The following is a 16654-nucleotide window of genomic DNA, read 5'->3' on the forward strand; positions in this document are numbered from 1 at the left end:
AAAAATAAAATATGTATTTTACAGCATTTTCTCCAAGTCATCCAAATACCTTTTCAACAAAATTTGAACATCAATTTTAAAAAAAATGTTAGGGGAAGAATTGATTTTAGTATTTATAAAAAAATGTTTGACACACGTCGATCCAAAATCAGTTTTTCTGAAAATTGATGCTCAATCACTTTTCGCAATGAGATCTTTGTTGTTAGAGGAATATTTTACTTTCTGAAAATCCCACTATAAGCCAGAAAGATCCAGTGTCACGTTTATATGAAACATACACTACATGGGAGGAAAACTAAAGGCCTGATTTGGAATTTTGCATCCGAGGGTACAATGTGGAAAGTTTCTTAACATGGGAGTATAATATCCTATGATGGTTATTAGAGTTGATGAAATTTTCTTGATCTCAAGTATTTTAACCAAAAAAGTAATGGAAAAAACAGTGCAAGTCAATGCCCTCAGAGTAGTTCTTTTTATGTTTATCCATCGCAACGAAGCCTTACAAGAGGCTAATTGGCTTCGATCGTCTGATGAGTGCCAACAAGCACGAAACGGGTAATGGCCTGATCTGATGAGATTCTGTGTCCATTGATGTAATGTGGAACGCTTGTCAACACGGGACTGTAATGCCGAATTTAAGATTATAAATTGCTAAGGACGAATGGAGGATATCTTATGTTCAAAAGAAGACATGATTATTTATATAAAAAAAATTGAATGAGAATATGCTTTGCAGCATTTGGACATCAGCTGTAAACCCTCTTATGGAGAGTGTTACAGAGGAGGCTCCGACATTCAGACTAAACAAATTAAGAAATTTAGTTTTGCAATCAAACCTAAACTAACTGATTTAATTAGTAAATAATCCGGCAAAGAAACACAACCGAAAACAAGGCCAATTTGCAATAAACCGTATCCTAAACGGACGAAGAACGAGCAATATCGATCAGATTACCCAGCGACACCTTAAAGGTCCGGGCGGGGCATAAATTAAGGAGATTGGGGCACCTTTTATTTGTAACCTAATCTCTAGCTTGTTAAATCGCTTGTCCCCTGTTAGTTATCCATCCATTCGATGCTTGACAAGTGTATTGTACTTTAACCGTGTGAACAAACAAACAACCTGCCTGGTCTGTTAATAAACCTTTTACAGTTGTTGCAGTTTTATAAGATAATTCGGAGATTTTTTGAGGATCCTATTCAAGTGCCACTTCCACGCTTCCTCTGGAAGTTTTCATAGCAAAAGATACAGCTAAAAGAATTGTAAGTGACAAACGGCCAAATTGGTTGGGCACCACAGTTTCAAGAAGGGGGCCTACAATATGGCGTCAACCAATAGCGTTAAAAGAAATAGCAATTCACGGCTCGACGATAAAAATTGAAATCTTTTAAAACGATTACAGGCAGTTAAATCAGCCACGGGAGAATTAGTGGGGTAATTTATAAAGCAGGTAGAGATAAGTCGGACTCGGCCCATTCTAGAGGTGTGTCTTGCCAGAGTAATTTGTTGGCGGTTCTGAAACGTTTGCTTAACCCAAGATTAAAACTAACTGATAATTACATAATAACTACGTTCGGAGAGCCTGCAACTGTTAGGGCAACATTAATAACCGGCCGTTTAGTAATTTATTTGTTTAATTACTGATCCGTAACGATGGAGCACCGTATCGGGAAAAATAAATTAGGGGCGCGTTTTGACAGGCGACGATGTCAATTAGCAATATTTCAGTGCTGAGCGATTGCCAATGAAAGATTTGGCCTTTTACACAACTGGATGTCAGCCAAAGGAATTATGCCACACAGCAATGAGTCACTCAACCCCTACAAAAAAATGGGCATTTGATTCAAAACCGTCGATGCTCCAGCATAAGATTTTTGTTATATACAGGGAGATCATTGAAAAAAACCGCAAGTAGGTGTTGAGATATTAGAAGCATGTCTGAGATCAATTCATTTGTTGGTCAGATGTTTGCTGGTAAACAGTATATTGCTTAATCAACCTACGTTATCGACTCTGCGTCTGTTGCGTCTACGTCATCGCCTACTGCAAGTTTTTTTTTATGATCGTCCGTCATAATACAACAAGGAAAAGGAATAGAGCGTTCAAGAAGAAGATGTTGGGCAACCTGAGAACGCAAGTTTTTACGCATTGGTTTCATCATGTGACGTATAAAGTACATAGACATCAGCACCAAATTTTGCCATTTTGGAGCATTGGGCAAATCGCAGCAAGTATCTATGGCGAAGCTCCCTCAACATATCCCCGAAATTGGGAAAACTTTTGGTGCTTTCACAATAGGCTGTTTTCTTGAAGTTTTCTCTTTTTTTTCTATCATTCTTTCCAGGCTACACCGGCATTTGCATATATCTTCATACAGGCGCAACATGATGACACTTACTTTATACCGATGCATGCCTGATGAGGCCAATGTGTAGAAACATGTATTGAAGTGAACTTGTCATTAACCTTATTGAAATGGTTTCATTAATAAAAGGTTCTTCATTATTTTGTCTATTCTTCTATTTGTAGATTTCTCTCACTGATCTCAAATTAAAGGCAGGTTGCATCGAATCTTCCAATTCACCTCCATGTATCGACATGTACTTTGATTTATTTTGACTAATTTGTGTGTAAACCTGCTTCTACCGGTTTTATTCGTGAACTGAATTTGCAGGTTTGCAAGCCATTTGATGGATTAGCTGTCGGTCTAAGATTCGTTCCCAGCTAGAAAGCATTTCATAGGAATTAATTCGACTAATAATAAAGCGTAACTTGAAACCACCAGGTTCGTACAAATGGTACCTAAAGAAAGGAAGAAATTCAAATAAGATATCTCTTTATCACTCTTTTCATGTGAGAACCATAAATGTCCGGTGCACTGGTCCGCCGATACAAATCTCCATTATCGTAGGCATAATATCAATAATTTATGAACGGTTCTCGGAATTCCTGATAATCGTGAGTATTATTATTAATAAGCGAACAGCCATAAATGGACCATAAAACTCTGAATATGTTAATAATGATAATAAAAAAGGCATCGAATATCTCCACTAAACTGGACTAACATATATCAGGGCGATTTATGACGATTTTATTGGTAAATAATGAAATTAAGTGCTGCTTAAAGACGCCATTAGGAAAAAATTGGAAGATAAAGGTGAAGATTTTTAAGTTATGTAAATTGTAAAGGTAAAAAATGATGTAAAATTAGTTAATGGGACTTGTATCTGTGAAAAGCTTATAAGTATTTAAATTAGGGTTTTTGACTGGAAGAGGTGACGATTAATAAGGGTGATGAATGAGAAAATGTATCAGTAGATAATAAAGTTGTTTCAGTTTTAGAGGCAAAATTTGAAAATTTTCGGTCCTAATTTGAGAAGTTGATAGAAAAAGATAAAGAAAATGTTTGTTAGTCGCATGGAGAGTTTAAAACATATTGATATTCTAATTAAAAAAACGTTTTACTTCAGGTATGCAAACGCGGTCTCTAACTGTTTTGTCCAGACTTTGCGGCTATTCTGAACAGCCGCTTAAACAGGGTCTCGCTAAATGCTCTAAGTTGAAATAAACGACTTAATCCAAAAAGCATTCGGAACTTGTTTGATAATCCACAAATGTAAATCAGTGCGAGAAAATTAGAAACAAAAATTATATCTACTAATAAATCAAACATCCTGTGTATTTCAGTTGCACATGAAAACCATTCCGTTAAGAACTAACTTGACTCACGGCTTTTGAAAAAAACCTTAGATTTTAAATTAATTGTTAATGATAATTATTAATTAAATTTATAATATTCCAGACTTCTGTTCATCAATGTATGTTCTGTGCTTACTCAACATTCTCCTCCAAATAAATAGGCACTTTAGATTTAAAATGGATCGTCTTAGAATTTAAGATATTAAACATGTCATTATAGATATATGGGCGTGTTGGAACCACTTTTAACGCCTGATTTTGGTAGTGTTTCACGGGACCACACGTGTGCCACACATTCTGGTTACCTCGTCTGGCCTACCCATTAATTTTTTTGTAGTTTACTGCCGCTATCGAAGGTGACAAATTTAAGATTTATGTTGCATGGCAGAGACAAGGGTACGTTGATTTTTTATTATCCTGTCTTAGCTTAAATTAGTGATCATGTTCGGAACTTGTTTGGCATGATATAAGGGGTGACAGATCGAAAACGTACTAATCTTTAAAAAAAAAAAAAGTGAAACACCTCAAGTTTAGTTATGAAGGAAACCACTTATAGTCCTTATGTTATTTAGCGCCCAGGCTTGTGGCGACGAAGCGGCGGTGATGATACATGACACACGATGGAATGATTGAGGCACCCTATGCTGTACGTTAAACCCCTGCCAGTGAAGGCTGCGATCAAGTATTTGAGGGTGACCATCGACAGCTTGCTGAACTGAACTCTGCACATATCTTTAGAAAAGATATCCAGAGTGCTCTAGTCATTTTTCTGAATCTCCTGCAATTACGGAGATTTTCTATAGGGTGTCCCAACTAAAATTTTCATCGCTTGAAATCTCCGATTTCGTCCAAATGTGGGAAAAATGCTAAAATACTTCAATTCTAACTTGACCGGGGACCAAATTTTATCTTAGTTAGGAAATAATTTTTACATCCCTCCAGCGCCCGGAACCACCCCTTCGAAAATTTGAAATTGCAAAAGGGACCAAGTGACAGATCATTTTAAAGCTGCTTCTATTCTTTATGCAATTATGTTTTTTTTGAGCAATTGGTTTTTCAGATTCATGAAATTATTGTAGACTCATTGAAATTTTCAACATAGTTAATCCGGTACACTCTCGTTTAAATTGTAAACATTTTATTTTTTTTTAGTAGGAATGGACTAAGAAATGTTATCTTATCTGCATTAATATTTGAAATTTTTAACCCTCCTAGATTTCTTTTTCTGGGGACATTTAAATACTCAAGGCATTTGTAGAAATGCACTACCTACATCTCTACAAATGCCATGAGAACGAATCGTCACCGAGTGAATTTTGATCACGCCAGAAATATCGCAAAACATTAGAGAAGCTTTTCAAAGTCGCTTGTACTATTCTATGGAAGTCAGTGGTGAACATTTTGAGCAATATATTCGTTAAAATGAATTGTTTTTCATAACCACTTTTGATTCTTTTCGCAGTCATCTAGACAGTATTCTGCAAAATAATTTGTTCAAACATGAAAAAAAAACATGATTACATAGAGAATGGAAACTATTTCAAAATTATGTGTTACTAGGTCCCTCTTGCCATTTAAAGTTTTTGAAGAGGTGGCTCTGAGCATTAGAGGGATGCAGAAATTACTTCGAAACCAAAATAAAATTTGGTTCTCTTCAAGTTAAAATTGATATTTTTTAGTTTTTTCTTGCCCACCCTATAAATATGACATTTGTTGTCAAAGTTCGGGCGATACCCGCAAAACCGTGATCTGAATCTATTGCTGGAGCAAGTCCCGATTTTAATTTAATAGAGTAAGGTTTAATATGGGTTGCAAATGTAACAGATAAGTATGCTGGATACTAAATGGGCATATCACCCTACTACTGTGACAAAAAGTTTAACTGACCAGCGCGACTTTCTCTTGTGCGAATGGCCGAAACGTATGGTAATATCGCGTGATATAAAGTGAAGAACAAGACCATTTGCTACATACAACCATTAACTTAACTAAAAACGAAAAAGTTCATCAGTCCCTCGTAAACCGTTTGCGAAACATTTTATTCCAGTTTTGGCGAATTTTGAGAAATAAATTGGTTTTTATCGGATGGTCGGCTTGACAAAAATTTATGTCTCGTCTCACGGATTGACAGAAATCCGCCGATGTCGAAAAGTCGTCTGGGCCTTTTGTAGTTCAAAAGCGCGGACACATTCCGACAAAATCGCGCGGCAACAAAGCAAAACCTTTAGAATTTATATTCGGAATGTAAATAAGACACTTTCGCACAATCTGGCAATTGTATCTTGAAATATCTCGCCGGACTTAATGGTCGCTGTTTTAACGATTTCTTTCGTTTTCGGCAACGAGTTTTACAGACAGCCAATGTTCTGTTACATCGCCTAATTGCATAAATAATGCTCCAATTGACGTGCTTTCTGCTGTCAAGATTCGAGACTTACCATTCGCACAGTACAAATCCACTCCTGTTCCGTATAATATGGGGTTATTTAAATGACAACCAGATTTACAATTATTCGCGAAGTTCTCATTACATCATCACCTCAGAACTAGGCGTACTGGCACCAAATCCATATAAGCAATAAACGTTCGAGTTTACAGGGGTGTACAAATATTTATTAGAAACAATCCCATAGCAAAATCCCCCAAATCAAAAATTCTAAATTTAATGAGATTTTGTTAGATCCTCAAGACAACTCCAATTATCACGCCTATTTGTAAAATCGCGCGTAAGCACTTAAGAACATCTGTTTCTTGGAGTTTTAAGTGGTATAAAAATAACGTAATGCCCCTAAAAAAATGTGCTCCTCTTAAAAAAATATCAGATTATCTCAATTTTGGAAATAATTTATCACCTTAAGTGGTTTCCAGAATGTCTCGAATTTAACAAGCGTTATTATCGGTGAGCACGAGCCTAGTTTTGCCTAAAAAATCAGCCATGTGTTCAGCAGTCGATCTCACCATAAATAAAATAAATTTCGTTAAGATTTGAATTTAGTTTCCGTTTAATGAAATATTTTCCAACATTTCTCTTCTCTTATTGAATGGAATTCACAACTTCTAGGGGATACCGAATGCCAATGCGTACACATGCCCTTCCTTGGCCCGGTTTTATTAGAAAAACCTATTGCCGCATATTTCTATCATTTTTAGTTTTAGCCCCTTTGGGAGTTCACATACCATTAGGATGCGTTTCATGAGCGGGATTGTTTCATGGCTCTTTGGTATTAGAGATAAAACAAGAAATTAAACGAAGGGTAGTAGAAAACAGTGCGGAGTAGAGATTTAAGATATTTTTGTTATTACCATGAATTCACAAAGTATTTTTTTTAATGGACCTTGCTCTTAAATTTATTAGTGTCACTCTCGGTTTTCCTGTGCATCCATTAATTTTAAACTGACTTGTAGTGTGGGTAAGACATACAAAGTATCCAAGATGAGGATACCCAGCATGAGGATCTCGTAAATGGGAAAAGCTACAGACTTGGCTAAATGGGAAAAAATTGCGTATTCAAGAGAGTAGTTTTTAAAATCGCCAAAAAACCGACTAGCGTTGTATTTAGAAAGAAAGTCTTATTTTATTACTTGAATAAAGTGGCACTAAACTACCAAAACAAACCTTGTGTACCCAATCCAAACCCTTATGCACATTCTCGTGCAGTGCCCCGAAATAAACGATCTCATCATAAGAGCCAAAGTGAATGACGAACTCATGTCTTGAAGTCTTTAGTGTGAATAAAAACAGCATAATATTCATAAAAATATAATTTGTGAAGTCGTGTAGTGGGTGACAAACATAAACACCAGACATAATACACTCTAGCCCACGCAGAGGCGTTTTATCGTTTTAATATGAAGTCTTTATTAAACAAGCGAGATTCCTTTATGGAACTCTTATTTATAATTCTTCTGTATTCGGAATGAAGAGCTCTACCGAGAAAGTGCCGTCCCGACAGCTGTTTAAGACGCAGCAGGCATGCGACCGCCTGCTGCGCAGTGTTTCGCCTAAAATTTTCGTGGCCCCGACCGTATCGACCGAAAAATCTTTTCTCCTGCTTTTAATTCATTATCTCAGGTGAAGGTATGTTGGTTTAATACTTAGCGCTTTTAATAGGACACTTTATTTACTATTAATTAGCAGCATAATCGATGACGCCAACATGTGCAGTCGGAGCTGCGCGTACCTATGAAAGCATATTAGTACTAAATCCAAGGGCTAAAGCATTACCTCAAATTTTGTACCACACAAAATTGAACAAAATTATCTAGAATTGTATGTCTAGGGATTTCAAATGTGCTAAATTCAAAAAGTTTACTATAAAACTGAATAAATACTATAAAAATATTTATGCGAATAATTTCATCCCTTTTTATAAACTCTCTAAAATTAATTTCGTTCTAAAAATTAATGGTCCAATTAAAATCGGCAGATCAAATATATAAGAAATAACTGATCAAATGAATCTTTTCGTGATACGATGCCTCAGACACTCAAAACGCACTCTGTAATGTCCTTAGTTGGCCTCCAAAATACTAACGTTCTAAAGGTTTAAAAAATAGAATATGATACTTTATTCAGATTATTAGACCTTAATGTGTCCTTACTATTATTAGAAGACCATTGTCTTAGGCTGTAACCGGCAGGGCGTAGTAAATGCGAAATCACAATTTTTAAATTTTTTAGCCTCTTCGATGAAAATAGAGCCAGTTACTAAATCGTCGACGTAAAAATCGAGTAATATGATTTGGAATTCCTTCAGATATTTTTTTATGTCGTATTAAATTTGATCAAAAATTTTTAATTACTCCACTAGATTTGCCTCCAAAAAAATACATCCAGAACGCTCGATTTGGTTTTCTTCTATAGTTCACGAGATATCCTATATAAACATTGAAATTTGCTCGCCACGTACCTACTTATTGGCGTTTAATTTCCTCTTCTCATTTTTCAAGATGGGAATCTGAATTTAAATATATAGAAATGTCTACATAAAAATATTATTCAAACCGTCAGATACAAATTACAGCTAGGACATCGCGGTAATGAATAACGCAAGAGTTAAGGGGAAACAAGTGACCAGTGTTGAATACCAAACGGCATAAGTGAGGAGTAAAGATTCCTTAATTATCACATGTGTCAGCTAGAAGAAGGTGGGTAATATATAGTTATTGGCACCATTGTTAACCATTTTTACCTAGTGAATACTAAAAGGGACCTCACAAGGTAAAACTAATAAAAAGCAAGCTGCTATTCCTCGTGAATTTTAACTTCAAGTGGACATTTAGCTATTTCACGACCAATTAATACTAATTTGATGTTTTGGGGCCCGATTAGCCAACAACGAAGTGATCAATTACAGCCAGGTGTTAACAAATTTCAATAATGGGTCTCCAAGCGAGAAACTTCTATTAATTCAGGTAAAAGGGCACACTTATTGAAGTCTATTGTAGCGCCAAAATGCATAAAACCATACCACGATTTCGACAAAGGAAGACTGTAGGCAAAGTCAAAAGGGATCGAAGTGTTATTTGGTCACCAAAATTACAAAAGGGCCTTATTTTGCTACTAAGGGCCGCCTTCTAATTTCTATTAGCAGTCATATAAACTCCATTATGCTCTGGTCCCAAAGAGCAGTTGCTATTCTCCAATATTTTCAAATGTCACTGTAAATTTTTTCTAAGAATATAATAGAAATTGAGATGTGCGTCAGTGGACTTCTAGATAATGAACCTCTTCAGGGGATCAGCAGGGGATCATTGGTTTCTAACAAATTTGTCGTTTACCTGGTATAAAACTAACCCATGTCAACTGGCGAGGTAACATATTACCTTAAAAGTAACTTTTAATATACCTAAAAATGTAATTCACACGCTTCATATAACATTATAGTCGCCATAGGAGCTGTTTCTCTGGGGTGATTTATGCGGGGGATACTTATCTGGAACTACAGTGTACAAATTAAGAAAACTTGAAAATACGTGAAAAATACCCGGAAATGCAAGGAAATGTTGCAAATGTCCGAAATTGCTATACATCTAAATTAAAGAGAACGCTTAGGGGTTGCGCTCTGTACAATATTATGACCTCCTTTCAGGAATTATTCAGCGGGTATCTCGTATTCCTCCAATTTCAAATTCCTCAAGTTATTTCTTTTTTTAATTAAAGAAGACACTTAAGAGTTGCACCCTGTCGAAGACCATCTCCCTTTTAATTTTATTTTTTTTTACTTTAAAGCGGTATTTGGCTTTTGATATTAATTTTAACATTTTATTTTTCAATCCTTCGATTTGGTCTAATATACCCGATATGTATTATATAAAAAAGATTTATAATTTATAAAATTAGATTTTGTGTAATTTTTGAACGCAATTGCTCCAAACAACTGACATGGGCCCTTACCGATAATATAAAGTCATCAGTTACATTTGAGATTTAAAATTTCCCAAGGTTTGATAAAAATTTATTAACTTCTCATATCTCCAAAATTGATTAAAACAAATACAATATATGTCAAATAAGGATGTTCAGCATGTGAATAAAATGATCAATTACCAACTCAGTACCAAACATCACTTAACTTTAAATATTTTAAATGGAGAGAAATATCTTTATTGGAATGTTATTTCGTGTTGTTATCGTCACCGTGATTTGACCGGTGAGCTGCACGCTTGCAAAAAAGACTATAAAGTTATTTGAAGGTTTACAGGCCATCTCATCGTTGTTATCATTCATTCTATGACTCGCACTTTTACAAAAAGCAGATTGTAGAGTTTTTTGTATGTTTTCATACCGATATCGTTTCTAGCTGATTCAGTCGAGTATTCAGGCGGTGACAAACAATTTCCAATCCAGAAAGCACCATTTTGACTTTAATTTCAAGTTGACGGGAAAAATTCACGTGTCGTTGACCAAATTGCAATTGATGTACTTTATTGTAGATGAAGATACTATTTAAGGGTTACGCCAGGAGCGTGCATTTTATTTTTCGTTTTTCAGTTTTTTTTTAATTCAGGTGGTTTGACTTTATTGGGCCGATAGTTCAGGTTAATTGTCCTAGTACACCTCTATTTCCAGCTTCTTCAACTGCAAAGTTATCCCCTTTGCTTCTCGCACGACCAAATTTAGATCGGTGACAGGTTATCTGCAGGGGGTGGGAGTGTTATGTCCCCTCTTCTGTGATTCTGGCTACTCTAGTTGTACGAACCTATGCAGACGATATTATTATTTAGTCTTTATAAGTTCATGAATAGTACATTCTGTGGAAGTACAATCATACAGCGTTATTCAAGTTCCCTGCTCACCATTAGGATCTCGAAAACTATAAGAGATAAGAAATTGATTAAATTTGGGCATTTTTATTCTTGAGTTTATTTGAAGATATTTCTTAAAATAATTTCTCTTCATCATAGGTCCTTTTTCTGCCGAGAGGATCAGATTTTTAATATGGCGTTTCGGAATTTTACAACCATCATCAGTTAAATTTTTTCGAGTGTGATGGTTAGAGTTTGATCATATTTTTGGATCTTCTCTGTAAACACATTACTCCTTTATACATATACGTTGTTAAAGACCTTCTGATTGTTACAAATATCCTTTCACAATGCATCTGAAGAAAATGCCTAAAATTGTATATAAACTAAATAAATCCAGACCAACTAAAGCTGTTCATGTCATAATCCTAAGATTATTTAACTAAGCCAATTTAAAGATGCCAAACAAATCTTATGGACCACAAATGAGATTAGTGCCGGTTTCCTAAACATTCGTACCTACTCGTCCAGATATGCGTTTTTCGTGGGTGGTCCCCACAAAACATTTTCACAGAAATTTAATCCCATCCCAATATTGAAGGGCTCACCTATTAACCGAATCAATTCGAGCAAAAAATTTAAATACGTTTTAAAAGAGACTGTTCTCGGCTTAAGGCAGAAGTCAAGTGCCAATACGGAGTGAGGGTGTCGAATTAGAATTGCTTGAAGTAGTCTTTTGTGGAAAGCCATAAAGAAAGGATTAAGCTTGCCTAAGTAGAAACTTTTGTGGTTTGTTGACTATTGTAATATTTACCTATTAGTAACAGCATTGTGCTTTGAAAGATGTGATTTATGCCTTAAGTCTAGTAGTTTCATATTTATTTTGGACTATGCTTTATTCATTTGTAAAAATAAATATTTCAACAACTTCAATATTAATGTCTCACTATCGTTCTGAACTCTCACCGATGAAATATGTCACTAATTTACACAAGTGCAATTACCAGATTCTTTTCATATGCATTCGTGCATGAGTGCAATTTTAAAAAACTGAAAAAGAACACTCGTCCAATGTGTGCATTATCACTGAAAATTCATCTGACAAATTTGACATTTGCAGATATAAGGTAAAGATAATTTGCACAAGTGGAATTACCCGATGATTTCCCCATGATAAGATCACCTCAGTAAGTCAGATAGATCGTCGCGGTTGATTCAGGAAGCTCTGACTCTTCTATGATGCTGGAAAACGCAAACTGGTTTTAAGTTTCATGTGCAAACTTCCTAAAAATGATCGATATTTGCGTCGCACATATTACCCCTGATGATTTTATTGTATTACTAATGCTCTATTTATACATTTAAGATAATTAATTTTTCAAGAGAAAAATTCTGGTACATGTATAACCAGTGATAGTATCACGCCAAATACACATATTATCTAAATTTATTATCGTCACAGAACAATTAATAAATTAAATAATTAATTTACCGGTGTAGCTGTCTCGTTTAGATCTTATCGGACAGGAATTAATGGTCAACACAAGAAGATATTTATTTGTAAACGATACAACACCACCAACTATTCTAAAATCGATTTTGGTTTGTGTTTCTGGTGATATATCGCCAGGTATGTGATATCCACCACTTCCTGATGAATGCAATTTTCCACGTTAGAAGATTGTTCGTGGATCAAATTTGCATTAACGTCGTCATCAAGTTGATGATGTTCCACATGATAAAATAACAGACCTTAAACATTCAAATGAAACCTTTGACTTATCCCTCATGGTTAACGGTATGACGCAGAAGCTTTATGTCCAACTAAAAATTTAGGCTAAAAATGGAGATTCTCGACTGCTACCCATAATACGATGATGAGCGTTGTTAAATCACCGTAATACCAGTTAGTAGTCTCATTATCTTCGGGTTTTATGACAAAAGAGTTGCAGATAGGCATCTTTTCCCAAAAATTCCGGCTTGATGTTATGACACACCTGAGTTACAGTTTCAAACGTCGCGTCGGCCATCGTTATAAATTTGATGCGTATCAAGACGGGTCGGGATAAATTATTGATGATCCCAGAACAAAAAGCGAGCGAAACAAGTTCTAAAACATGCTCACATTAAGCAAAAACGAATGTTAGCGGCACCTCTTCGTTTTTTCTTGACCATTTCTCTTGAGTTCCCGCAAAAGTGCTGTTAATACCACTTTAGGGCTACCTAATGCAGTGCGTTTTTTTAACACGATACAGAATTTTGAGTTTGAGTTTTTGCCATAGCCATGCCATAGCGAAAAATACACTGAATCTTTAGAAAATTATTGTTTCGTAAGAGGGCAAATTTGTGTTGTTCGCATAACCGCATTAGCAACAAAATGTCTAAAATAGTTGGTTAAAAAATAGTGAGTGTGTGCGCTCTGATTATTGACATAAAACTGTAGAGGAAGAAAGACCCTTTCATCATCGGGTTTGATGCTATATTGGAATCGCGGAAAATGTTCCAAGGGAGTATCATATTTCACGCCTAAGAAAAGCGTATCCAGTAAAATTTTACATAAAACGCATCGGCAAACAACAAATCTTGTTTTATCTCTCCCAAAACAATACTGGCGCAAAATTGAAGGGTATAAATTGAAAGCATCCCCGGAACGAGTGGCCCGGGAGCCATCTACCTATTTTCGAAATAGCAGAAAACACGCCGGCGACAATTATTTTCAATAGAACGCGACGTTTTTTCGAAAAAAACACATTTCCGATCAACGAAACTGGGCCCCGGGGCTCGGTTTCTGTCTTTAAAATAAATCCACAATTTTAAACCTTATTTTTGGAGCCGCCCCGGATCAATTCCGTCGAAAGTGGTACGTCCAAAAAACTATTTGGGTTTACGTCTTTAGGTCTATACAGATTTACGGTTTTCACTTTATACGAAATCGCTTTATCCTTTCCATTCCATCACGGATGTGGCATTTTGATGCATAAAGCCGATATGGCGCAACATGCAAAAGAATGAATGCTAAAAAGTATCGAACATGAAAAATCCATGAGAGAACTTTTTTCACAATTTTCAACAAATAAAGAAATCCAGATTTCTACGTTAAAAATTCTAGTCACTTAAAAAAAAATGAAATAAATTTAAAAATAAAATAGAACACATTTTAACGTTGGGACATAGACTTGATACCGATACCTCTCATCTCAACTGGATGAACACAATACTCTGAAACAATAATAGATGTAAATCAAGATACCAAGTGAGGGATCTGTATGATTATCGGATTATTGGTTAGATAGTGACAGGGTGAAAAAGGTCGATGGGAGAAATCGGATATTGAAAGAAAAATGTAATAGATGGGTAGTGTACTAAGAAAAGGGAAACTCTGTGATGAAATCTTTGGAAGAGGCATAGAAATGAATGGAGTGAAGTCCCCTTGATGTAGTATTACAAAATTTTTTCTGAGAGTAAACGACACAGGGAAATTTTGGTAAATGGGAATCCTACACTTCTCTGTACTGGAAATAAAATCAGACATCGTTAAAAGGTACATGAATCAAAAATGTTCTGAGAATGTATCTGAAAAATTAACGTTTCATAAGTGAAAGTATGATTTCGCAAAAAACGGTAGTCAGTAGATTTCCCGATGTCTCTCGATGCATTAGCTCAGAATTATGGACTCTATTAAATTATTTTTTAAATTGATAGAGCGAGCAAAAATGTTCAACAGTTATCTTGATGTAAGAGCATGTTCAATGCTATCCTCGCGTGTTCTGAAGACATGAAGACTGAATTTACCTTCCCAGAAGTTGCTGCAAAGTTACAATCAGATATGTAGAACTAGACATAAAAAATTCACGCACTAAAGAAAATCAATTTATAAATATTTACTTTCAAAACACAATTTTCACGCCGCATCAAAGCCAAAAGTCGTTTGTATCGCATTAAACGCCATTCAACCTCGCCAACAATGGAACATGGGTCTTTTGTCGCTGTTAGTAGCCAGTTGCCCGAAACGGTGATTCCATTGTGCACAGTTTAGGTAGCAAATTAAAAATAAACTATGTCGTCGGTTGATCTGGCTGCTCGCCATTTGATTTTGAGAAAAGAAACCCATATATCTCTCGGCACCTATTGAACGGCTTCATAAAATCGACAAATCCCAGAACCCTGCAGCTGATTTTCCGAATCATTTAAGCTATAACGAACTTCTAGTAGTTCCAGTAACAGTTCATCAAACCGCAATCCAAACTCACCCCATTTGGCTCCGTTTAAGCAGGCCATCATCAATTGTTACAGATCGCTTACCCACCCCCGGCGTTTAAATTACGCCCTAAACGCAAAAGTTCCCGGGGGAGCAATTCGACATCATGTCGTGGTCGGTTCCGAAAACGGCAGCGATTGTTAAGGATGACGGCACTAATCGATTGGATCTTAATTTTTCTCCCCACCTCACTCCACTCCGGGAATGTCGCATGGGGTCGATAATTGGCGACTAAGTGTATAAATCCCCACGATCTGTGGGGTGAGGATAATTGAGTTCTTATGCACCCCAATAGTTTGTCTTGTTAGAATAATCTTCAATTCGGTAAATTCCTCAAAATATACAGGGCAAAATTTTTAATTGAAGTATGTCGACACAACACATTTTCTGGAATTTTCGATTTGATACAATTTAACCGGTTTTACAGGACGTACCAGAGGCAAGGGTACGGGTAAGTATTGGGCGCTAAAGCGTAAAAAATAGAGCGATTCGATTAAAGTGGCCTTACATAAAAATGGCATCTTTTCATTTTACAGAGATCTCAGCTTTAAAATGTCTTCAACACGCCCTTGCCTCCATTGACAAGCATACCCTAAAAGCATTGGCAAGCAACTCCTCTTTTTAAAATCCAGCAAATTTCAAAAATTATCCCAGTGAAATATTTCACCCTGTATATGTGAGAAAACAAACAGAATCTACACGTATTGGAAAGGAGCTAATTGATGATTTTCACCTTTTATGTCTTATTAATATCGACCCATGGGCCTTAATATATGGGCAGGCATAAAAATCGCGTATTTTAAAGCCTTATATTCAACGAAGATAATATATAAATCCTCAAAGAGAGATATGAGCAGGACCTCGTTACGGACGCAACAGAGATAGAAATCTGAAAGAATGCCAATGATGTATCGACGAAAAAGGCCGATGTTCGGTTGTTTAAAGTGTTTTTTGTTTAGTTGCGTTGTGTTTTGTTTCGACACGAACAAATGAATGCTACACTTCTCGCACTCCCGATGTTCGTTTGTTTTATGGCCTTGCTCTTTGGGTGTTTTAAAATTTTAATGCTACGTTTAGTCGATTTCCGAGAACTAATCGGTTGTACGGAAATTTCAAATCCCAAATGGTTAGTGGAATGTCAAACCTTAGCCGCCCCAAGAACTTGATGTTGCCAAAAGTGATTTATTTTTATGATTGGAAGCTGTTAGGAAATTAGGGCGAAATAGATGGGAAATCTTATTAAACATTCTTTTCTAAAGAAATTTATTCTATGAAGTTAAGAAAATAAACACGGATTGGGTATCCAGATTCTCAAAGCGCCTCGCAACCACTAAGGCAGAACGAACGGAACGAAGTCATTTAGTGCGTATGTGCGCAGAAACAAATCATTTCAGCCCCAAAATTCGTGCTTTTAAATGACTTTACTGCGCACTCTTTAATATGCT

This window comes from Euwallacea similis, chromosome 14 (genome assembly GCF_039881205.1).
Source record: "Euwallacea similis isolate ESF13 chromosome 14, ESF131.1, whole genome shotgun sequence".
In the NCBI taxonomy this organism is placed as follows: Eukaryota; Metazoa; Arthropoda; class Insecta; order Coleoptera; family Curculionidae; genus Euwallacea; species Euwallacea similis.